The 24,793-nt window shown below is 52.3% G+C and overlaps 1 pseudogene; it reads right to left on the bottom strand.

The window, feature by feature from the left end:
* Positions 1 to 2,682: 2,682 nt before the first annotated feature.
* On the bottom strand, positions 2,683 to 3,458 carry LOC112816875 (histo-blood group ABO system transferase 2-like; annotated as a pseudogene).
* Between the last annotated feature and the right edge of the window lie 21,335 nt (positions 3,459 to 24,793).

Raw genomic sequence — 24,793 nt, 5'->3', positions numbered from 1 at the left:
TTGGGCCCAGGGAGACTGAGGGAGGATGTGGCACAGTGAGTCTGTAGGAGGAGAGTGAGCACTGTGGGGGCCTGGTGCACAGGCCTGCTGGGTGACCACATCTCACCCACACCAGCTCTGTACCCAGGGCTGGAGGTGGTCAGGGTAGCCACCCTCCGAGGCTGTAGGCTGACAGTGACTGGCAGGAGAGGAGGTGCATCTGATGCAGGAGAGAACCCTCAGGCAGAGAGGAGGGGGCAGGTGCTCCCCCAGCAGCTGGAGGTTGTCAGGGTAGCCACCCTCCCAGGCTGCAGAATGGCAGTGGCTGGCAGGGGAGGAGGCACCTGGTGCAGGAGAGAGCCCTCAGGCAGAGAGGAGGGGGCCGGCTCTCCCCCAGCAGCAGGTGCACTCGGGCAGGCTGAGGGGGCCTCCGTGGACAGCAGTGCCTGCAGCTGGATTCTCCACACAGACCCCCTCCTCAGGCTCAGCACAAGCTTGTCTGGATGGCCTTTGTCCCCCAGATACAAAGTCTGGCCCAGGACCCTCCTCAAGCCTGGACTCCCAAGCCTTTGACCTCAGCTCAAGTGACAAGAAATGGCCAATAGTTTAGGTGGTGGTGGGTGCACAGGGACATTTGCTTTTGTGGCCCATGCTGTAACATTGCTGGCAATTTAAAGATCTCAGGGCTCTGATTCAAAAACGGTAGGATGCCGGGGACCCCAGTCGGCTTTCTGGAAACCTGCCTCTGGGCCTTGCAGCCCTCCCATCCCACCAGTTCTGCTCAGAATCCCTCCAGGTCACAGACCCACAGTCTTGGCTCCTCAGATGGCCCGGACGATGCACCTTCAAAAAGCGATCCCGGTGGGGCAGCAGGACACACTGCAGATTCCAGCAAATCCGCCTCCCAGAAACTGAGGGTACTGCTGGACGAGCTGTCTGAAAACAGCCATGTCAGGGTTCCAGGAAGATACCAGAGGCACAGGAGTAACTGAGGAGCATCTGAAGGTCAGGTAGGGGCAGTCAGAGCTTCCAGACCCTTCTTCCCTAAAGCTCCTCATTCCTCAGCCTTTCTTCTGGTGATTCTGCTTGGTTTCTATTTGCCCCAACTGTTATCCATTGCCTTAGGCAGCAGAGACTCACGTATGCCTTTAAATGTTTTGGACATTGAATGTCCTCCAGTAGCCACTTCACTGCTGGGAGAGTTGGTAGCAAGCAAGAAGTCCCAGAGGACTCCAAGGGTCTGGACTTGGTGTTTCCCTCTCCTGAGATGGGGACATCTGTGGGAGGTGCAGGTGGTCAGCTGGGGGAGGGGGGCAGGCACCTGACGTGGACAGATGGGGTATAGGTGAGGCCCGAGGCCCCCGGGGTATGTGCCTGGCATCCGGCCTGAACAGGTCTTCAGAGCTGCAGACTGGCTGGTATAATCTTCAGGCTGAGGAGGAAGGTGAGGGGAGCAGAGGGGACTGAGGAGGTTCGGCTCAGACAGGAGAGGGCTGAGCCACACTATTTGGGGGAAAGTGGGTCAGGTTCAGGTTCACAGGGACAGACCTTGAGGTCATTATGCCATGTGAAATAAGCCAGTCCCTAAAGGACCGACACCGGAGGACCCCACTTGGGAGGGACAGAGAGCACTCCCATTCACAGAGGTGGGAGGAGCTGCTGGGTGCCGGGGCTGGGGAAGGGGAATGGGGGCTTAGAGTCTCGTGGGTAGAGGTTCAGTTTGGGATGATGAAAACATTGTGGCAATGGATGGAGGCGGCAGGTGCAGAACAGTGAATGTACTTATTGCCACTGAACTGTACCTTGAAATGTGCTTGACAGTATCACTTGTATGTCCATTATACCACAATAGGAAAGTAGTGAGTCAGGAGGATGGGGCCATCGTGAGTCCCTGGAGGGCCCAGGAGCAGGGAGCCTGTATCTTAGTTCTCGCTCTCACGCTCTGCCCCTTGTTGGTGACTGAGCTCACAGGAGGCATCAGTAAGTGCTTGCTACGACACCGTGCAGGCAGATGGTCCAGAAAGAGTGCACAAGTGCAAACCCACTGGTGGGCACTGAGGAATCCCAAGAGGATGCACATCCAGACAGAGCGAGTGCCCACATTTCACAAACACCAGCGCGGAAATAGCCATTTAAAACCAAGGCAGGAACCATAAATAACCCAGAGGGCTCCATGCTCTGGAGGCCGAGCTAGCGGCCACAGCCAAGGCCTCTGGTGGTCAGGGGACTGGGGGTCTGAGAGGTGGCTCGGCGCACCGCTGACCCTGAAGCCCCTTGGCCGCAGTGAGGTGTAAGGACTGGGAGGGAAGACCCGGCCAGCGCCCGTTCTGGCTCCATGGTTACTACAGGGCTGCTCCCAGCGCCACCAGGCGGTGTCTATTTAGAACCAGGGAGAAAACCTTTTCCCTCAATTGTTCTTTTTAAAGATGGTTGCTCAGCATTGACACAGAAAAACATGTGACATAAAACTGGAGTTGTTCACAGCTGCAAATGACCCAGAAGTGATCAAAATGTAGTGACCACAAAGAGAGGAACTTGTGCCCCCAGGAAGGCCTCCTGTGCGCAGGGGTGGCTGGAGCGCTGGCGTGCCTGTGCAAGCAGTGCTGGGCTCCACAATTTCCCTTAAGGGGACAGAAGTAGGACCCTGCTCTGACGGCTCCGCTCAAGGCAGCACCCCCTGATGGAGATGGGGGCAGCCCCTCATCAGTTCTGGACATCCTGGTGATTCTTGGGCACAGCCCAAATCTCAGCTTCTTCATGACAGGAGCAGCCCAGCAGTTGCAGGTCCCATAGGTCCTCTGGAGATAGCACCTTGGTGGGCTTGTGGTCCCAGCAGGTACCTATTCAGGTGGCTCTCGTCGTGCCATATGCCCTCCATCCCACTGGCCAGGTCGGCTCCCATCGCCTGGTGACAGGCCAAGGTCATTCAGTGAACCTCCGCCACCGACCCCACAAAAAAGGCCTGCATGTAGTCAATGTTGCCCTGGTCCCTGGGGATGTGGGCCTGGGACTGTGGCCGGCACTCATAGCTGAAGTCTTCACGGGCCGCCCAGTAGAAACTGGGGTAAAGGGTGCCAAAGAGGGGGAACAGGATCTCCACACCCATGTGGTCACAGAACTTCAGGTCTGCGTCCGCGCACACCAAGTCGTCCACCTCATGGAGGAAGTGCTGTTCCCAGAAGCAGCTGATCATCGCCATGCGCTGCACGGACACATCCTGCCAGTGCGGGGCGCCGCAGACCTCGAGGACCACTACCCTCCGGCCCTCCCGGAGGGGCACACAGGCTCAGCAGCCAGCTGGTCAATAAAGATGTAGTAGGTGACCCTGTGTCCACCATGAGGACCACCACCCTCTGGCCTTCCCAGAGGGGCACACGGGACCCAGCAGCCGGCTGGTTGGTGAAGACATAGTAGGTGACCCTGTGTCCCACCATGAAGTGCTTCTCCGCTGGCTGCAGGAACAGCTCCAGGAAGACCATGCATCCACAGGGACAGGGGACAGGGTTGGAGGAGGGTCACTGCCAGAGGCTGGCAGCAAGACCCCAAAGCTGGGGGCTGTGCACATGTGCACCTTCTTCAAGGGGGCAGGCCCTGGGCTGCTTTAAGCAACAGCCATTCTCCTGGCCTACCCTGAGGGAATCTGCCAGCAGGACCTCCCTACGTTCTGCTCCCAGAGATGGGGGCCATCAGCACCTCATCTTACAAAGGGAAGCCTAAGGCTTAGGAGGTTGGAAACCCATGCAGTCCCACATGGGCTCCAGCATGCTGGAGCCAGGAACACTCCCCCTGTGCTGAGCTCCTGGGCAAACCCACAAGTCCTGCCCCACCTGCCAAGAGTTGAGCACCTTGGGGCACAGCCCTTGTTTCTGTGCCCTACAGACTGGATAGAACCAGCAGGGCCAGCCACCTGCCCCACTTTGTTTTGAGTGGGCTGTCGCTGGCCCCCACAGAGCTGTCTCCACCTCCTGTAGGGTCCTCCCTGGAAGGCTACTGGGCATCCTGCTGACAAGGTCCTCAGGAAACCACTGGTATTCCTAGGAGGGGTCACCCTCGAACTCCCCCAGATCAGGTCCAGCCCATGGGCAGGGAAGGGGAAGGAGGACCCCTGGAAGAAGAGGGGGCTTGCTTAGACCCCAGCCTTGAATCCAAGGGTGTGAGCTTCCGGGTCCAGGTCTACATCTCCCCGGCCCTAAGAAGTTGGGAGTCTTGTCCAGCTGCCTCACATGGCTGGTCCCCACCATGGGGAAAGCAGCTTCCCCATCATCAGGCAAGTGTGGTGAGCCCCTCTGAGACCGATTTTTTTGCGTAGGCACTAAGGCTACTTCCCTGTACCTGCCCCATACCCGGCAGGTTAGTAGATTGCTCACAAAGGGAAGGTGGGCACTGCATTTAAATAGGGGACAAGCACATACACCCAGCAGGCATGAGTCAGGTCATCAGGGGGCCAACTGAGGGCCAGCCATTGGGGATAAAAACCAGACAAGAAACGGGGGGGGGGCATGAGTGCCCCTGGCAGAAGGCACAGCCAATGCAAAGGCTTGGAGTCAAGCCGGAGGCACGTGTGGGACAACCACAGCCCTGGGTGGCCCACAGAGGGGCGGGCCGTGGTGGGAGAGGATGGGCAGGAGGGGAGGCGACCACAGAGAGGCCCAAAGGTTATGTTCCAAAAAGATCACTCTGGTTACTGGACAAGAATGGGCTCCATGCAGAAGAGGACAGGGAGACACTAACCCTAACCTAACCCAACCCTAACCCTAACCCCTGACCCCTATCCTAACCACTAATACCAACCCCAATGAAATCATCACAAAATCAGCAAAATACATTCCTATACCTTTCTTAAAATGGATGTAAGAAGCCAGATCAGAAAAATTGCAAAACCAAGAGCTCATAACTATATTGTGCACCCTAAGCAAGTGACTCTTCACAAACACCTCAAAGGTTATTCAATATAGTGAAACCAGCAATGTTATACACTGCAATGAATTTTTAAATAAAAACATGTGGTCATATGAATTGATGCAGAAAAGGTTCTAACCGAAGTCCAATGTCTGTTGCTGACATAAACACTCATGAAAGCAGGAATAAGGGGTAATTTTTTTCAATAAATCTCTAGTAAACACTATGCTCAAGTTTGAAGATGGACAGCTCTACTCTGAAGTCAGGAACAAGGACGGGATGCGGGTTTTCACAGGACAGATGCCGTGTGGTCCCACTTATATGAAGTATCCAGAGACACAAAGCAGAATGTGGCCGCAGGGGCCGAGGGGAAAGGGAAATGAGGAGTTGGTGCACACAGAGTCCCCCTCCGGGAGAAGGAAGAAGTTCTGGAAAATGATGTACAACCGTGGGAACTCAGCTAAGGCCCGAGAACTGTGCACCTGAAATGTTTTAAGGGGCCAATGTTACTATGTTTCGTCACAGTGAAAAAATGAATGAGGGACTGATGCATGCCACCACGTGGATGGACACTGCGAAAACAGCCCCAGCGACAGAAGCCAGACAGAAAAGGCCACTCAGACTGGGGCCATCTGTGCTCCTTAAATCCATCAGGGTTGTGCAAATAAGGGAAAGTCTCGGGAGCAGTTCCAGAAAAAGAAAACTGGATCCGAACGGAAAAGGACATTTCAGACCATGGGGCAGGTGGTGACAGTGGAAGTGGGCCTGGGGTCTGAATTAAAATGTGGAAACCGGGATGATTTCCTCATTCAGGGTTATGTGGTGGTTCTCCGGGAGAGTGTCCCTGTTTGGGGTAAAACACACTGAAGCACCCCGTGTGAAGTCGTAAATGTGGTAAGGAGACGAGAGCTGGGGGGTCTGAGTGTGGAGATAAAGCGTATTTGTGCTGCGGTGACAGGTTGACCGCGCTTTGAAATCTCCGCAGAGTCCACTACTCTTCCAAACAACCACGTCAGCACCAGGTCACGGAAGCAGAGACCACACCAAACTTCAGGATGGAGGCCGAGCCCTCCCAGATCCGGTTCACCCACCGTGGAGAGGCCACTGGCCCTTGAAGGAGGCCACATGGTAGCAAGAGACTCGTGGGAGGATTAAATCAGCAGCCCCTGTGTCTTGGGTGCAGGAGAAGCAGTCGGATCTGGAATTCCCATTTTCCACAGTGCTCCACCAAAAACTGTGAGAAGGCATGAAGGGAAGCCTCAGTAAAGTGGACTGGGGATGCCATTAGGGGAGGCTGGAAAGGGGGAGCCCACCACTCAGGGTCAGTTACGGGAACAACCGTCAATTACAAAAACCAACATTAGAAGCCTCCACAGGAGAGACTCATCAGTTACAGACCCCAAAGGGGAAGACGTAGGTTTCACTTGCTATAAGAAATCCACGCTCCCTGCAGGGAAACCTCCATCACCCCGAACCCTGCTTTTCTCCAGTGGACTTTCCTTCAAGACAACCCTCCCAACTTCCTCCTCCTTCTCCACGAAATAATGTTCATCTCCCTTGTTTCTTGCACTTGCCTGTGATGTGGCCGTAGCTTGCTTGTCCCGGATTGCAAGTCTCTGCTGTCCTCAAATAAACCCATTTTGCTGGTAAAATACCTGGCAGTTTTGGTTTAAGGTTACCAGAACTAACAAATTCAATGAACTCGCAAGGAACAGAATCAATACACAAAAACCTATTGCATTTCTATGTGCTCATGACGAACCATCAGAGAGATAAATTCGGAGAACAATGTCATTTACAGCAGCATCAAAACGAACAAAATACCTAGGAGCAAATTTAACCAAGGAGCTGAAAGATCTTCTCTTAAACCTGTAGGACACTGACGACAGCCATCGAGGGAGACACACAAGGAAGACACCCTTGAGCTCCTGGAAGAACCGACACCGTGAAAATATCTACTCTCCCCAAAGCCGTCCACGCAGTCGCTACCGAGCTTCCAGCGGCGTCTTCACAGACACAGAACCGACAACCCTGAAGCGGGTGTGGACGCGGGAAAGACCCGGCAGGGCCCAGGCAGCGGGAGCACTGCCGCGGCGCGTCCGCTCCCTGACCGCAGACTGCCGGAGGAGCCCCAGGAACCGAATCCGGGTGCGCGTAAACACAGACGCGGGACCCGGGAGCAGATCCGGGCCCAGAAAGGGGAGCCCCGACAGCCCCGCGCACAGCACCTCCCGAGACGTCCACGTCCATGCACAAAAAGCCACGAAAACCCCACCGTCTACACAGCGCGCCCTCCCTCCTCCCCGCGGTCCTGTGAGCACGGACCCCCTCGGCTAATCCCCGCTCAGGCGGCTTCACCTCATCTTCTCCTCCCGCGGCGAGTCCTGACTCAGTGTGGACGCGGCCCCAGGTCCTCTGGAAGCGGGTCCCGAGGAGGCCGGGCTCCTGTCGGTGGGGAAGCGACCCACGTCCTCCACAGCGAGTCCGGGGCAGGCCGGCTTGTGTCGGTGTGCACGCGGATCCACATCCTCCCGAAGCTCGCACAACGGGTGGAGAGGAAGCGGAGCTCCTACCAAGGCAAGAGGCCAGCCGAACGCGCGTGCGCGCGACATCGGGGCGCTGGGCTCGCGCTCCCCCTGCAGGCGGTGGAGGCGGTGCAGGACACGCTGGGCTCACAGGTCAGTGGAGACAGCGCCCCCTCCCGGGGACCTGCGGAATCCATTACATTTTGGAAGTTGAAACTGAAGTGGAGCCCAGTGTCCCCCAACTTCTCCAAAAATAGTTAAGGAACAATCAATTGCAAACCATATGAAATGAAATATAGACACTAACTTTACGACATGCACCAAAATTCACTCGAAAATGTGGATAAATTTAAAATGCAAACACAAAAACCGATCCACAAAAGAGAAAAATTGATAACATGGACTTAGTAAAATTAAAACCTCTACTCTGGAAAACCTTGTTCAAAGAACCAAAAGACAAGCCGCAAACTGGGAGAACATATTTGCAAACCGTGTATCTGATAAAGGATTTGTATTCAGAATGTACTCTGATCCTAAACCCTAGTTCCCTCAAAGTCTTCTACCCCTAGGTTGGAACCCCCAAGCTCCAGTTACTCCATCACCCTCCAAGTTCTGGACCCACTAGCTCCACACACACCACCCACTGAACCTCCTAAACCGTCCCCCTACAAACACACACCAGCTCACCCCCTCATCCACTGACTCCCCAAAGACTTTTCCCCTCAGACCCAATAACACTCATTCGCTCTTCTTCCCACCTCCTCACACTAAAGCACTCAAAAAACGAAGGGTTTGAAACCAAAAAGCCACATGCCATAACCCTAAAGCCATACACCATTAAACAATAAATCATAAAGTCATAATCTATAAACCATACACCATGAACTCTAACCAGACACCATAAGTCATAGGCATAAACTATAACCATGATCCACACATCATGAACCAAAACCAGAACCCATAATCATAACCCTAACCAACATAAATATCCATGGAAACACTGTTCACAATTGGAAAATGGTACAAAATATGCAAACATGCCACAAAGGGTAAATGAATATATGACATAGGGTAGATCCATAAACTGAAATGTTCTTCCACCATATCAAGGAATGAAGTAAAATTGTACAGCTGCTGTGGCACACTGAATGGCAGTTCCTCAAAATCTTAGAAATAGGATAAATTACTATACCTCAGGGCATGTACCCAAAATATTTTAGAGCATGGACTCTCTGTATTTTTTCCCCCAAATTCATTAGGCACAATAGCCAAAAGGCTGAACTGACCAAAGTGTCCACTGAAGGATGGATGAGTAATGTATACACAATGGAATATTATTCAGCCATGCGAAGAACTAAAGTACTGATTCATATCACAATGTGGATGAACCTTCAACTCACTATGACAAGGGCAACAGACCAATCACAGAAAAGAATATTATAAGATTCTATTTGTCTGGGGTATCCAAAATAATCAAATTCACCTACAAAAAGTAAGATAAGGTTGCCAGGCAGAAGGGACAGGGGAATGGGGAGTTAATGTTTAATAAACAGACCCAGACTTTCACTGGGTCAAAATTTAAACATTCTTGAGGTGGAAGGTGGTGATTTTTGCATAAAAATGGGAACATACTTAGTGGCATACAAGTGGAGACTTAAAGTCTCTTTTTTTTTTTAATCTTTTAGGGGCGCCTGGGTGGCTCAATCGTTAAGCGTCTGCCTTCGGCTCAGGTCATGATCCCAGGGTCCTGGGATCGAGCCCCGCGTCGGGCTCCCTGCTCCGCGGGAAGCCTGCTTCTCCCTCTCCCATGCCCCCTGCTTGTGTTCCCTCTCTCGCTGTGTCTCTCTCTGTCAAATAAATAAATAAAATCTTAAAAAAAAAAAATCTTTTAAATAGTTGTTATTATACCTTGTAAACTGAATCACAAAGTCATGACTGAAGTACTAAAACATGTTATAACATGAATGAAGACTGAAAACAAACTAAATTACAGAGCCATCCAGAAAAGCCTACCCAGATTGGAGCCCTTCGTGATCTTTAAATCAATCATGCTTGTGAAGTGAGTGGAAGTCTCGGGAACAGTAAAGTGGATTACAAGAGAAGTCACTGTCACGCAGTTCAGGCAGGTGGTGACAGTTGAAGTGGCCTCTGGATTGGACTATAATGAGGAAATCATAATGATTTCCCCATTTGTGAGCTCTATGAGAATTCCTGGGGAAGGTGTCCCTGTTTTGAGTAAAAAACACACAAGTATGTCATATGACGTGGGAGCTGTGTGAAACAACTACAGAAATCTGAAAGCAGAAATAGAGTATTTCTACTGCTATGGCAGATTTTCTGTACATCGGAAATTCATGGAAACTAAATTACTTCTCAAAACGACCATGTCAGGAACACACCAGAAAAGCATAAAACACATCAAACTTTGTGGTGGAGGCCAAACCTTACCAGGACACAGTTCACAAGATACAATGGTTTACTAAGGGACGCTGCGGAACAGTTATATTAGTGGCCACTACGCTGTGGGTGTTGTGGATGACCTAGGATATGGTAGAAGCATGACATTTTGGATTCCCAATCTTCCACATCACTCCACCAAGAAAAAAAAAGTTAAATAAACAAATTCAGTGAAATTGCAGGATACGGAATCAAGATACAAAAATTATTAGATTGGACAATCTCATAATAAACCATCACAAGGAGAAATTAAGAAAACGGGAAAAAACTTTACTACAGGCATGAAAAGCCTGTTCATTGAAAACTATAGGACATTGATAAAGACACTGAAAAAGGTGCACTTGGGTGGCTCAGTTACACATCTGACTCTTGATTTCGGCTCATGATCATGATCTCAGAGTCGTGAGATTGAGCCTCGTGTAGGGCTCTGCGCTGGGCATAGAGCCTGCTTAAGATTCTCTCTCTCTCTCTTCCTCTGCCCCCTCCCACTCCCTCTCAAAAAAGATATTGAAAAACACAAATAAATGGAAAGATGTGCTCATGGATTATAAAAATGAATATTATAGAATTGTGCATTTTACCCAAACTGATGTACAGATTCAGTGCAATCCTGATCAATATTTCAGTGCCACTTTGCACAGAACTGGAACAATCCCAAAACATGTACAAAACCACAGACGCTCTCAAAGAGCCAAAGCAATCTGTACAAAGAAGAACAAAGCAGGAGGCATCACATTCCCTGATCTCAAACTACATCACAAAGTTATAGTAACCAAAACAGTATGATACGGGCTAAGACACAGAAGGACCAATGGAGCAGAATGGAGGGTCCAGAAACAAGCCCATACATGTGTGGTCAATTAATTTATAGCAAAGGAGCCAAGAATACACAATGGTGAGAGAACAGTCTCTTCGATGAGTCGTGCTGGGAAAACTGGACAGCCTCAAGCAGAACAACACCAGACCCCTACCTTAAACCACACACAAAAACTACTGAAAAACCCACAGCAGTTGAGAGGAAGGAGGAACACCAGTACTGAGTACGGGGCTGCCCTGAAGCCAGTGAGCCCCAGTGCCTTGATAGGATTCATTCTCAGTAAGGACATTGGTGGGGCCTGCAGTGGTTCTGATTTCCACCTGAGCTCTTTCGATGAAGTACCAGCAAAGACAACATTGGGCTCAGGTATCTCCTGGTCATGTTTCCAACTCTGGAATGGCTTTACAAGGGGACGAGAGAGTGTGCTTCAGAACCTTCCTCAGTGAGGGAAGTTAGGAGGGAAATTGAAAGGGTTAAACCCCAAGGAGCTTTTCCTGCAAGGGCCCCTGTGGAAAGAGGCAAGGACAGGACAGCAGGGAAATGAATGACCACAGCCCAGCAAGTGCCTCCCTTGAACACGGGCAAGGCTCTGTTCTGAGAGCACCACATCAGGGGGCTGCTTCCCTCAGTCCTGCCTGAGGGTGCTGTCCTGGAGAGGGGTGTTCCCAAGTATTCACATGCATCTCATGGTTGAGGGCCAGAGTCCTGATGGGGAACCCCTTGCCCAGCTTGTGTCTCCAGTTGACACTGTGGTCATCAGACACACCAGAGGTTACCTGCAAAGGGAGACTCCCATGAAGACTTCTGAGAGGTGGGCCAGAGCAGGATAAAATGGGCCGGCAGGGAAGGTGCACACCTTACCCCAAAACACCATCTCTAGGTGTTTTAGGTCTAGAGTCTTAGGGGGGCTTCCAGCTGCTGAACCCAATCCCCTCCCCTGCTCACCCTGACCCCCTGTCCTAGCAACTGTCTCCTCAGCCTTCACAGTGAAACCAAGACAAGTTCCTTAACACATCAGGCATTCAAGGAATTCTCATCGACCACTGGTGGGCCTCCAGCTGCATGGTGCCAAGCAGGCATCAAGGAGGTTACCATAGCAGCAGGGAGGTGGGGGGGGGGGGCGCGTACTGGGCTGGACTAGTTCCAATATTCAATTTTTAACATCTCCTGAATTAAAAATGGCACAGGTCCCAGCCAGTTACTGGGGTTAGAGAGACAAAAAACAAAAACAAAAACAAAAACAAAAACACCCTCTGCGCAGAAGGAGCACTGGGGGGCGCCACTGACCCTAGGCCCACCACTGACCATAGAGCCCTGTACACTGACCCTGACCTCTGAGCGCACTTAACAGCCAGCCCAGCCCCAGAACACCTAGGCCTGGGGTCTTTCACCATGGGGGGCATCTTTCCTCAAAATCACAGGGCTACAGTGCCCTCACCACCCACTGCAGCCCTGAAGTGCCCAGAAAGACCCTTGGAAGTAAATGCTGACTTTGTGAGACTGGCTTTTTTAAGTGTTTTCCCGAAACAAGTGGTTGAAGCTAAAGATGTCTTCATGCTGCCATAGATGGGCCCACAGTGGGGAGTGGTCAGAACTACGGACAACTTTGCTGCCCTCCACCTCCCTGGGCTGATGCCCCTCATTCACGTGGTCATGGAATTTCTTGGCATCTGTTAGTGGCAGAAAGAGGTGGGATTGGGGTTGGGGGGGCCCTCTGGGGGTCATTTCAGCACCATGGACATCTCTCTACATCAGCGCCATACACCCTAGTGGCTCTGCTCTTCATACTGGATCCCCTCGGAAATTACAATTGGGACCAGATGCTGTTAGTTCCCTGTTCCAGCCTCCATGCCAGTGCCCCATCTGCTCGTGCTGAGGCCATGTACAATGTCACAGACAGGAGGCCAGCCCTGGAGCTGATCCCCACTTGGCAGCAACAGGAGACAGGACGTACGCTGTGGGAGGGGAGCTTACAGGAGGGTCTCAGCTACAAGCCGAATGTTTGAGTTGCTGCTCCATGAGTCAGGACCCATTTTCTGGAAAACTTACTTGTGAGGGCAGGCTTCTGTCAACTCCGATTTTCAGAAATATCTAATTGGATTTGATGTCAACTAATGTAATATGAAAGGACCTTATTTGATCTTATTAACTTTGATGTGGCTGAATTAGCAAACATGGGCCCTATTTGCAAAATGCACCAGGTTGCCAATGAGGAAACAGCTTGAGGTCCAGAAAGTACTACATCAGGAAGCCGGGTCCCCAGGGTCATTCCTTTGCAAACTGGGAAGACCTGGGTTGTAGTTTGCAGGGACCACTGATACCTTCGCTCCTTGGAAGGTGAAAAGGATGCAAGCTTGAGTTAGGGCTGACAAGCACATGATACAGAGGCCTGGGCAACCCCAGGTCCCATCGGGGCTTTGGCACACAAGTCCGCAAGACCAAACCATGGATCATTGAACAATAAAGCAATTAGTTCCACGGGGAAGTATCCCTGACACCACCTGCCCCATCTACTGGCTTTTTTTGGTTTCTTGGACCTGCTTCTCACAGTTTCCCCACTTCTTGCTCATGTCACCGCTGCCAGCATGCCTCTCCTGCAAGAGCAACCACCTCCTACCTTCCATGTTCTATGCTCCAGCCATCCTGTGGCTTAACTTTATAGAACAGAGAGCAGAAGAGAACACGCAGCCATGAGCCAGTGCCTGAGGACTGCACCTGTGTGCAAAGCCATGCCATCACTGTGACTGTCTGGACGTGGTGAGGCTCCTTAGGGCTCCTGGATGTGTGGGTTATCCACACACCTGTCACATGGTCACATGGAGCACCTGGCTGTGCCTAACTCTTGTTAGCCAAAAGATTTGATCTTACGGAGGCTATAGCCCGACACATCAGGTGACATTCACTCTCCTGATGTTAATGCCCATGAGGAACAGTTGTTATCTGGACCGGCCCAGATCTTTTGTCTGACTCAGAGAGAGAGAAGAATGCCGGGTCTGTTTGCTGGGGCCAGTCGCCTCCATAATTGCATGCTCCCTGAAAGGAAGACAGGAAGTCTCCTTCCACCTCTGGAATATGAGTGTGAGCTTCCTGAGGGAGAGCAGTCCACACAACTGACCCTTTATTTGGAAAAGGAATATGGGTTCAGGTGAAGCAATTAGATATCTACTAAGATGGTATCTTTATTCCAAATATTAGTCAGGTGTTTTTTTCCTTAGGAATATTAATATTATTGTTAATAGCTTTAAAAAAGGAATAATCCAGCAGCATGGCACTGACTAAATAAATAACAGAACAGTATGGAGATTTTGCAAACTAATTATTTGTATAAGAACGTGATGTATCATGGTACTTACTGAAATGAATATAAATATGCCCACAGAAGACATGTTACAATTGTGGAGCAAGTCCAGGCTGGCCCAGGATTCTGAGGACAAGTGGCAATGACATCGAAAAAGGCCAGGTTTCCATGGGTCACTTCCATCTCGCCCAAACCTACATGTGTTTCTTGAGAGCAGGTGAACACAGGAAAACTATATAAGAAGGGAAAGAACTCACCTGTGGGCATTAAGACCACTAGAACTTTGTTCTCCCGCAAAAGATCTAAGCATCCTAAGAAGAGCTAACCAGGGCCAGGATCAAACACAGAACCTGCCCGACAGGAGGCGCTCAGCAAACGACTGCTGAATTCATACACCTGCTCCTGTATGGAGGCTGTGTGAGGGACCTCACTGCACTTCACTGAGAATGCCAGCCCCCTAACAAGGTATACAGTGATTGATTATGGAATTGAACAAATTCATTTTAAAAGGCAGCCCAAAAGAGTGTCTTTAAAAAGAACATACAAAACCTGTCACATTCGTCATCATACAGATCAACTTTTGGGCAACACAGCCATTTAATTAATTTAATTAGCATTCGTGAGATGTCAATTATTAGCAGATGACAACTGGAAAGGAATATTGTCCCAGACGTGCATGTTTATTTATGTGCCCACCCATGGGTATAAACATCTCTCTAAATAATGTGAAACATAGAAAACATGAGCTGCCAAATCATTTCTAAAAGTCAAAAAACAGCTAGTGATGACAGAGGAGAAGACAAACTATCATCCTCTATACACAAGGGACATGCTTGGCTAATGTAATGGCACAAAGTGGGTGAAAAAGAGAGAGTAACTTCTACTGACGTACCCAGGAATACCTGATTCAGGTGTTCCCCACTTGAAAAGCATGTGAGGCAGGTGACTTCAGGGCTGGTGTGCATCTGGGAACAGAGCAGGCATCAGCCAGCATGGAGGAACCAGGCCCGGCCAGGGCGACATGGGGGCTGCTCTCTGGAGCTCGCAGGGGGGCACCAGTACCCCTGAGACTTCACTGAGGTCCCAGCCTCCTGCATGGAATTAACCCCTCAAGCCAGACTCCTCAGATGCAGCTCTCAAGACAGAGGCAGGGCTGTGTCTGTGCTCTCCAGAGCACGTGGAGGAGCTGCAGCTGAAGGCGGTAGTGAAGAGACTGCTTTGTCTCCTCCAAAGCCAGACAAGCTGTCCCAGAGGTCATGGGCCACAGAGGCTCATCGACCAAATTAGCATGCTGGAATCACAGGGCTCTTTGAATAAGTTGAAACGGCACCGAGCGAAGCAGATGGGATGAGATAGGAGGAACACATCACCTGAGCCCAGGGGTGCAAACCTTCGTGTGTCCAGTCTCTCTCTGCCACATTAGCCTTTCCTGCCTGTGGAGCCAGAGTGCAAGTCTGAGCAGGAGTTCCACAGCTGGAAGGGCCCAGGGCCAACGGCACACGCTGGCTCCAACAGACGGGAATGGGGCCAAGGACGCCTGGTCACAGCGCACCTGCACAGCCCTGGGTGCTCCGATGAACACCGGGCCTACTTTGTACCTGAAATATACGCCAACCAAGGCTACTGAGGAAGATCCGGGGTTTGGAGACATGACTGCAGGGAACAGGGAGCAGGTCCATCTGGGAATTCTGAAGGCAGTGTCTATGGAAGGCGGAGAAAGAGCATGAGACAGCTGGGAATGAGGCTGGAGATACAACACCTGTACAGTCTGAATGCTCACATGCCCCCAAAACTCATGTGTTAGAATCCCAACACCCAAGATGATAGTGTTAGGAGTTGGGGCCTTTGGGAGGTGGTTAGGACAGGGGGACGGAGCCTTCATGGATGGGAGTAGGGCCCTTGTAAAAGAGACCCCACAAGGCCTCCTCACCCCGGCACCAAGTGAGGACATGCAAGGAGGTGCTATCTGTGAACCAGGAAACATGCTCTCACCCAACACCTCATCTGTGGGCATCTTGATCCTGGACTCACTGCTCACTGAGGGCAGACAGGGTACACCAGCAGCTGTCTCCTGTCCCCATGGAGAGAAGACGGAGAGCTCATGCAGACCCCTGCCCAATTCATGAGCAGCCCCTTGGGCAGGGTCTGCATTGCACGGACTCACAGTCAGGCCCCAGCCCAAGCCAGACCCTGCTCTCTACTGTCCTGGGATGGGTCACCCTGAGCCAGGATGCCCCTATGCCAACACCCCACAGAACACGCAGATGATGAAGTGGGGTCTCCACGGCCCAGGACACATGGTGTGGTTGCATCGCTCCCCTCCTCAACCTGGTCTTGGAAAATTCTCAAGCATCCTGGATGTGTGCAGCATGCGGGGCCCAAGCATCAGAGCCAGCATGGCATGCATGGAAGGGCAGGCAGCACTGCCTGAGGACTTGGAGCTTAGCAAGGTGATCCCATGCTGCGGTCCTGAGAGATTCTCCAAGGGTCAGGACACCCTTGAGAAGCAGAGAGAAACAGGAACCAGTGTCTGCCCTGTGCAGACGTGGAAGGGGCTCACCTAGCGATGTGATCCCACATGCAAGGTACAGAGAGGAGACAGGCTTTCAGAACGAGCTTCTGAAGCAGCTCTCTCACCTTGCAGGCCCTGGTCCCATGCCCTGCAAGGACACTGCTCCCTGCACCACAGCAAAGGGGAAGAAGGCCAGGAGGCTTCTCTGGTCAGACCCGACTGGCCCCTTCTGGACACAGTGCCACACTGCCCTGCCTCAGGTCCTATGTGTCTTCCAGGAGCACCTGGCGGACTCCTCTAGGGGCCTCCAGCTTCACTGTGCACATAGCCTCCAGAGAAAGAGCATTCTGCTTCAAGGAGAACAGAGAATTACCTGATGCTGGGAGAAGAGTTAATTTCTGGGTCTAAAATTTACAAACAAAGCCCTTCTCTTTGTGAAGGCAGATTAGCAACAGAATACCTTCCATATCACTGTCTGTGTGTAAATGATTTGTCCTGCAGTCAATCTATTCTTTACAAAGGGACTGAGAGGGGTTGCCTCATTCTTTCTGGGCTCCAGGCTGTGCCAACAATAGGAAGGAGCCCGTGAAGGAACATTCTCGGAGACCAAACTGACAGGTGGTGATGTTCTTGGGGGTGGACGGCAATCAGGGGTCTTTGAGGGCACCCCCAGGCCCCTGGGTCAGAGGAAAAGCTTTCGTGGGACTCTCCCAGGACACGGCCTGCTGGTGGGGATGGGGAAGACCCGGCCCGTGAAATCACCTAGCCTCTTGCTTAGGGACCCTGGATTTCCCACCACTCAGAAGGTGATGAAATGAACCAAAGGTGTTAAAACTGGGAAACAAGCTAGCCCACAGCAGCTAATCCAGGAGAGGGAAACTAAGGGGGTCAACTTCAGGAACAAGCCGTCTTGCAAAGAAAGGTTTCAGAGAGACCCAGGGTAGCTTGGCTCCTAGCTCCTCCCTGGCCTCCTGCACACGCATGAACCAAGAGCTCTTACTTCTTTTAGGGAGGATGAGCGTGGGAGAAACCACACCGGGAGAGCTTCTCGTCTGGGGTGGGTGAGGCCTCACCGGCGCCCCAGCCCTCTCTGGGGATGGGCCCCGCCCCCGAAGCGCGGGGGGGGGGGGGGGGGGGGTCAGAGCCCAGAGGTTAGCAGAGGATGATAGGGCAAGAAGCTCCATGGCGGCAAGGATGCCTTATTTCAGTATTGTGGAAAACCGGGTTATTTACTCGTTTCTCTCTTTTCTGAATGCTTTGTAATTCGTTTTCTTTGCAAAAGAAAAAGAAACAAGCAAAACAAGTCCTCATAGGAAGGAAGGGAGGGAAGGAGAGAGAAGAGGGATGCCCTCGCCAAAGGGCTGTGCACAGCTGTGCATCGATGCAGACAGTAGAGGCTGGGCTGCTGGACACGGAGAAGGAAGCTTTGTTGCTGACCACGAGCCCTAAACGCTGGTTTTCTCCGTTACCTTGCTGAATTCATGGTAATTACCTGGCCACAGAACCTAGATTACATAACCTACAAAATGATTTCCAGAGCTTCCCTCGGTCGCATCAATTTTCTTATGGTAGCCAAATATTTCAAAGCTGGGGAGCCGGGGGGCTGTGTGTCTAAGAGACCCTGCACTTCCCTCATACACTGTCCCCCAGTAGAATTTTCCGTCTTGGGCCTGGAGCCCCTCAGCCATCCCAAGCCTCCCCTCGGAGCCAGGGCCATTTCTGGGAGGAGAAGGGCAGACTCACAGCCTCTCCTTGGAGCCGACCAGTACCCTTGGGGCAGCCAGGAACCGAGGCCAGCCTCAACCAACTGGCCACTTAGAAGAACTGGCCTCACCTACAGCCACGTGCCTGGGTCCCTGTGGGATAGCAGTCAGCCGTGGATGGAAGACATGCCTGGGGTCTGCACTCTGCCCACATATGCCCTGCTCTCAGGCTATCTGCACAGCCACATGGTCAGGCTGAGATGCAGAGACAGTGACCCCTACCACATTCTCCCCAAAGCAGGGCTCGGAGATCGGCCCAAGTAGGAGTCACAGAAGGCACTGCCCACAGAAGACCCAGTCTCTGGTCCTACCGCTGCACTAATTTTGTAGGTCTCGGGCTGCCCTTCCCCCCTCAGGCCTCAGTTTCTCCATCTGTACAACAAAGACTGAGACATTTGCAGGAAAAGGGTAGGGCCCAATGGGCAGGGGTGACCCACCATCTCTGGCCCAACATGTCCTTCTATAACTCAGGACATCACTTGAAAAGTAGCTCCAGACCAGAGCAGAAGAACAGCTACGAGTGGACTTTCCAGGTGGACGGGGATCGTTTGTCCCCCTTTGCTCCTGGGACCCCAGTGGTTCTACCAAGGCGCTAGGCGTCAGCCACTCAGGAGAAAAACCACTCCTCAAACAGAAGCAAGCCCTTTCCCTTGACCCTTCCCTCACACTGATGTGGGAAGAAGTCTCTGCACAGCCACCCATGTTTGTAACAGAACCTGTGGACAGGTAATAGAGTAAGTCTCCATTCCAAAAACATTAGCGATCCCTTCATTCAAAACTCACAGCCAATTTAAAAACAAAGAGAGAGAAAGAGCGAGAGAGAGAAAGAGAGAGAGGAAGGAAGGAAGGAAGGAAGGAAGGAAGAAAGAAAGAAAGAAAGAAAGAAAGAAAGAAAGAAAGAAAGAAAGAAAGAAAGAAAGAAAGAAAGAAAGAAAGAAGGAAGAAAGAAAATCATAGCCACTTGTTCATCATCAAAGGATGAGAACCAGGGTTGAGCACCTCAGGTCAGGCCTGGGGGTCCCTGCAAATAGGTGGGACAGCTAACAATTGTTTCCCTCTTGAAACGGTCATAGGGTAGGCAGAGGGTAACTAAAACGTGCACGAAGATGCGCCACCCAGTGGCTGAGTCCTGCTTAGCTGGAGGTGTCCAGGGTCACCTGCTGGCCTGGCAAAGCCCTGGGGACACCACTGGAGGCCAGACTGGATCCCTGCCCCCACACCATGCTGCTGGGAGAAGCCAGGTATTTGGAGATTCAGTTACACTCTGGGATGGTGAATGCCATCGACGTAGACTAAAGCTGTAAGTGGGCTCCCAGCAGGCGGGGACACCCGAATGGCTTAGGGCTATGGGTTCTAATGGTGCTGGGCCATAGAGATAGGCCCAGGAGAAGCAGGGCCAGTCCCCGATGCTTTCTCTGCCTGCCTTTGAAGCGAGTCCAAGGATCCGTACAGATTTCCCACTGATCCCTGTTCCAGGGCAGATACTTTGGCATCAGCTCTGCAAATGACATCTGCCCAGACCAACACTGAGCACCACGTTTACAGGACCTCTTTGCATTTGGGGAAACCAGTGGTGAGCCGATCTGCACATGGGTCGGCCTTTCTGTAGGTGGCCCAGCGTATGTGCAGATAGGCCAGCTTATCCACAAAGAGGCCCCTGTATCTGCACACGGAACAGTCTGCAAAGAAAACGACTGTCTGCTTATGGGCCTCTACCTAGACACACGTGCAGTTTTGGAAGAGAGTGTTAGCAACGAGGACTCTCGTCCCTGGCCAAGAGGGCCCTCCAATATGCCTCCCCTTCTCGGAGCCTCCCACAGCATGTCCTTTGGGCTGGTACCTTCAGAGTGTCCTCCCTGGCCATCCCATCAGTTACGCTATTGGCCCAAAGCTTGGACACCTGTAAGGCATGTCCCATTTGCTCCAGGCTGACAGTGTGACACGGCCTTGTGTTTTAAGATGTGCTGGGGATTTGTTTTAATCCGGTATGGTAAAATGACAGACATGGAAGCAAATGCCTTCCTTGAAGGAACAGCTTATCACTCACAATTCCCGAGAACAAAAGGCATGCCACTTCACCACGCGGGGCCACCCAGGGAAGCACGGGTTGCTCAGGAAGCAGAAGGAATGGTGGGCAGGGCCTGGCCCAGAGCCTCTATTGTGGTTTTCATGGGAGGGAAGGGGTGAGGCAGAGTCAGCAGCTGAGCAGGCTTAGGGGTTGGGTAGTTTGAAGAATCTTGGCGGGCTCTGGGCCATAGGGTGGCTGGTTCTTAACCCGCATGGGCAGCAGAGGCCAGGCAGTGGGTGGCGCCTCTCCTGCCTCCCAGAAAATGCCATCTGCTGTGTTATCTCAGAGAAGTGGGGCTCCTGTTCTCGCGTGGGGATGGCTCTGTTCCTGGGCTCCTTGATGCTCTGGGCACTCAGGCTGAGCAGCCATCCCCCAACCATCTTCACTTTCTTATTTTCTCACCTCATCTCATTATTTAAATGAGAGCATTATGCAAATATCATGCAAGAAGAGAGTTCAACATATAGTCTGCTCTCATCCGCACAGGTGCAGATTTCAATTCAGGGGGTCAGAATCAATCTAGGTTCCTTCTTCCAGCAACGCTAAATGTTTTTGGAATCCCAGACAAAGGAACAGAGCAACTCGAAGATTTCCATGGCAGTTCCCTTCAAAGCCAAGCTTCTCCAGCCCCGGCACAGACTCAGCCTCCTTTGCAGAGGCTGCTATGGATGCAGAACCCGCCGGAGGCTCTCCCTTCCTGGGAGCTGGGATGTGTGCCCAACACGGTCAGACAGTCACCCACCCTGACTGGCCTGAGGGAGAGAGGGCACCCAGGTCGTGGTAGGAGGAGAACATCGGGGAAGGGCTGGGGTTAAGGAGCAGGCGGTGCAGAAAATAATGTCAATGACCGTTCTTGGGCAGGAAATTATGCTCCAGTGGCACCACTGGAATGGCCGAAGGGTGTTGAAGTGGAAAGCGGAGAAACATACTTTGAGCATCTCTGTTGCAAATCAAGTTCTCATACCAAGAGTAAAACATAAAGTGGAATGTGTAAAGATACAACTCTCATATTTTCTGTGCAGACCTCCTTGCTCACAGTGGGTGTCTGGCCAGGCCACCCAGGGTACTGCCGGCTCAGGGACCACACAGACTGGCCCACACAGGCACCGGAGGGCAAGGTAGGCAGGTGGTTGCCCTCTATGTCCACTGGCCATGACGGGGGCAGTGTCACAAGGGAACTTACTTTTTAAGGAGGCTACTGATTTTGTTTTCCTTTGAATTATTTTTCTGGGAGCTTTTATATAATTCCAGTCCTTGGGATTGCACCATTTCTCTTAAATGACCCTTGGCACTGCCATTTGTCTGATGGAATCATAACATGTTCCACAGCTGTTTGGAGACTGATACTCTTATTCCTGCTCAACCAGTGGGTAAACCAAGTCACAAGCTTCTCCCGCCTCCCAGAAAATGCTAAGTCCCGAGCTAGGGTCCCAGGGGTCCTGGTCCTGGTGGGGGATCAAGCATCTGGGTAGGCCAGGAGGGAGGTAAATGAGGGGGACATGGCCAGTTCCCTTTTTGGACCATCAGCGTCCCTCCACGGTCTCCCACCGCCCTCTCCAGGGCCGGTTGATCCAAGGACCTGCCAAATACATTCAGGTCACGTCTGCCATCACCACATTCGCCATCTGAACAAAGAAGCCCCAGTTAGCATTGGGAAAATGCCCTGTTCTGTGGGCTTCCGAGCCTCGGGTGTGCCTTTCCTTCTCCCTGGCGTCAGAAGACTCATGCCCCTGGTTGGTGCCAACCTGCTTCCCAAGCCCCTTGCCCTTCCCGGGGCCGGTGGAAGCCCTTCTCTTGGCCGACCCTGGAAGATCTCCACAGACGGTGACTGCTGTCACCTGGGATCACCCACACCCAGCCCCACTGCCAAGCCCACCACACACTCTCCTTACAGCACAGAGGAGGTGCTTTGCTGCCATTTCAGAACTTTGGGGAGCTTGTCTTTCTTCCAAGATTGTTGCTCCTGTTCTAGCAGACGAGCTTCCATGTACTCTTGTGCCACTTTTTCAAGCCTTAATTATGGAATGGGGCTTCCTAAATGAAATAGGTTGGATGCTGGGGTGTAATTCTCAGAGCAGTTTAGGCATGAAGAGAGTCCGGCAGGTAAAGGGTTCTCTGATCGGAGGAACACTGTTTCTGTGTCTCTTGTACATGAAAGGTCTGTGTCTCCTCTTGGTGATGGAAAGGGCATCTGCATGTACAGATGAGGCCTCTTTGTACCAGGACAGCCCCACCGAAGCTGCAGGGCCTGGGTCTGGCCAGCCCCCAGGCGACACTACATAGAGACACACCAGCTTGGCAGACCCTCAATCTCTGGGGAGCAGAATGGTGGGGGGCTGCAGCCAAGATCAGAGGACCTCAAATCCCCACCCAGTGTTCTCCCTGTGGTCCCTCCAACAGGCTTCTGTTTACATGGCTCCAGAACCAGACCCACCTGCCACACTACCCCTCCTGTGGCATAGCCACTCCCTGCAGTTTGGGGACCCCAGAATGCCCTCTCCCTGAGCCCATTATCCTTGGGTTTGAACCCCATCCTGTTGAGCTCTGGTTCCTGGGCATTCCTCTCCTAGACCCCCTCTGAGCACCCACTTTTTCGAGGAAAGGGTGAGGGGGACTCTTTCCTTGTCTCCAGGTCCATCTCCCACTGAGCCTTGGAGGGTTTACCTGGAGGGGGCTTGTGTGTTCTAGAATGGAACCCCAGGCCTCCTACTAACTAACAAGTGCAGGCAGCTCCTTTCCCAGCAGGCCAGGTGCTCTCTAAGGGCAGGGACCCTCCCAGCTCCCCCCTGAGTCCCAGGGCCTGCTTGAGGGCTCCGCACTGAGTAAATGCTCTTGAAAGGAGCAAAGAGGTGGTGCTCCTGCAAGACCCACGAAAGACAGGAAGCCATCCCTTGTTACATAGAACACTCATAACCCTACAGGGCTAATATCGTGCCCCTGGGGCCATTTGGGAGGGATGCTGAATTCAGGGACATCCTGCTGTCTCAGACATGGACTAGTGAAGAAAGGGTTTCAGAACATTCTTGTCCTAGATACCTGGAACTCACCAAGTTGGAGCTGCCAGGCCATGCCCACCTGCAGTCAGCCTGGGAAAAGGGAAGGGCCCCGTGCTTGGCAACGACAGTGAGGTATGTGCACTGGCTATTTCTGGAAGGTCAGCAAAACAAATTCATTCTTTATGTAATGGAGAGTACTGCTTTGCACACAGTGACACTAGGTGGTCTGAGCTCAGGGTCCCAGGAGGTAGGCTCCAGGCTGAGACAGAGGCCAGACTGACCATAAGGGTGAGTGTCTGATGCTCCCTGAGGAAAGCTATGTCTGGTCCAGGGGTGAAAAGCCCCCAACAGGAGGGGAAACCCCATATGTACAGTGACCGTGTGGCCTAGATCAGGACCCCGAAGGGCACCCGTGCCCATGTTCTCTGCAAACTCTTGGTGGTTCTGGTGACCCCCACCCTGTCTCTGCTTCCTGCTCCGGATATAATTTCTACCACAGGGTCACATATTCACCGAAGAGGGATGCAGGTACCCTGAAACGGAGGGCGGCTCTCAAGCAGGGGCTGGTAGATGGGCAGTGGCTTCCTGAAACCCACTGTGCCATGTGACCTCCCTGCCACAGCTGACTGGCAGGGCCGGCTGTGCCCATCAGAGACTCTGGGCCACAAGCCTTGACCAGAGGTGGAGCAGACTGTCAGTCACACCCTTGGCAGGACTTGTCCTGGGTGCTCTCTGGGCCTGGGGAACCATCCATGCCCATGTGTACACAGAAGTGGGTCAGACGGTGCAAACCCTGGGTTTGGGGTCCTCTGAGGAGAGGAGAGGCCCAAGCTGAACTGGGCAGCCCAGCGTCAGCTACACAGATCGTCTTCATTCTTCTCATCTCCTAGACCACTTTGGGGGAGAGGGCAGGGGGAGGTGGGATGGGGTATGAAGATGCTCTCCTGTTCCCTTGCTGATGCACATCTGAACATGCACACATACGTGATCCATAACGCCCCGGCACCCCTGTACGTGGTGTGCCCAGAAGGGCAGATGAGGGCCAAGGGTGTTGGGAAGCTGGATGTGGAGAAGGGCAACACCGGGGGGCACCCCAGACTCTGCCCACCCTTCCCGGCTCCACTCTCCCAATGCTCAAAATGTCCCTTATCCAACCAGTGTGTTTGTCCACACTCTCAAACACGACAATCTTGGCAGGTCTCTGCCACTGAGAACAATGTGAAACAAAGCTAAGGGGAATGGAGACAAAGGACAGTCTGCAGAGACCTCGCCCAGCTACTTCTCAGAGCATCTGCAAAGCTGTGGGCCAGCCAACCCCAATGCTTCATATCAACCATCTCAAATTTGAATGGGCTAGTTGTGCACAAGAGACTTCTAGACATCTTCCTTTTTAGATGCCACTCCCCATTTCCCTGGAGGGCAGCTCAAGTGCTGAGATGGGGGTTTCTTTCTTCAAAGCTCCTGGGGAGAGCTGCTCAC

This window comes from Callorhinus ursinus, unplaced genomic scaffold (assembly GCF_003265705.2).
Source record: "Callorhinus ursinus isolate GAN/ISIS: 27379988/994484 unplaced genomic scaffold, GSC_fseal_2.0 scaffold70, whole genome shotgun sequence".
NCBI classification, from domain to species: domain Eukaryota; kingdom Metazoa; phylum Chordata; class Mammalia; order Carnivora; family Otariidae; genus Callorhinus; species Callorhinus ursinus.
The sequence above is the reverse complement of the archived record's forward strand: the minus strand, read 5'-3'. Positions and strand labels throughout refer to the sequence as shown.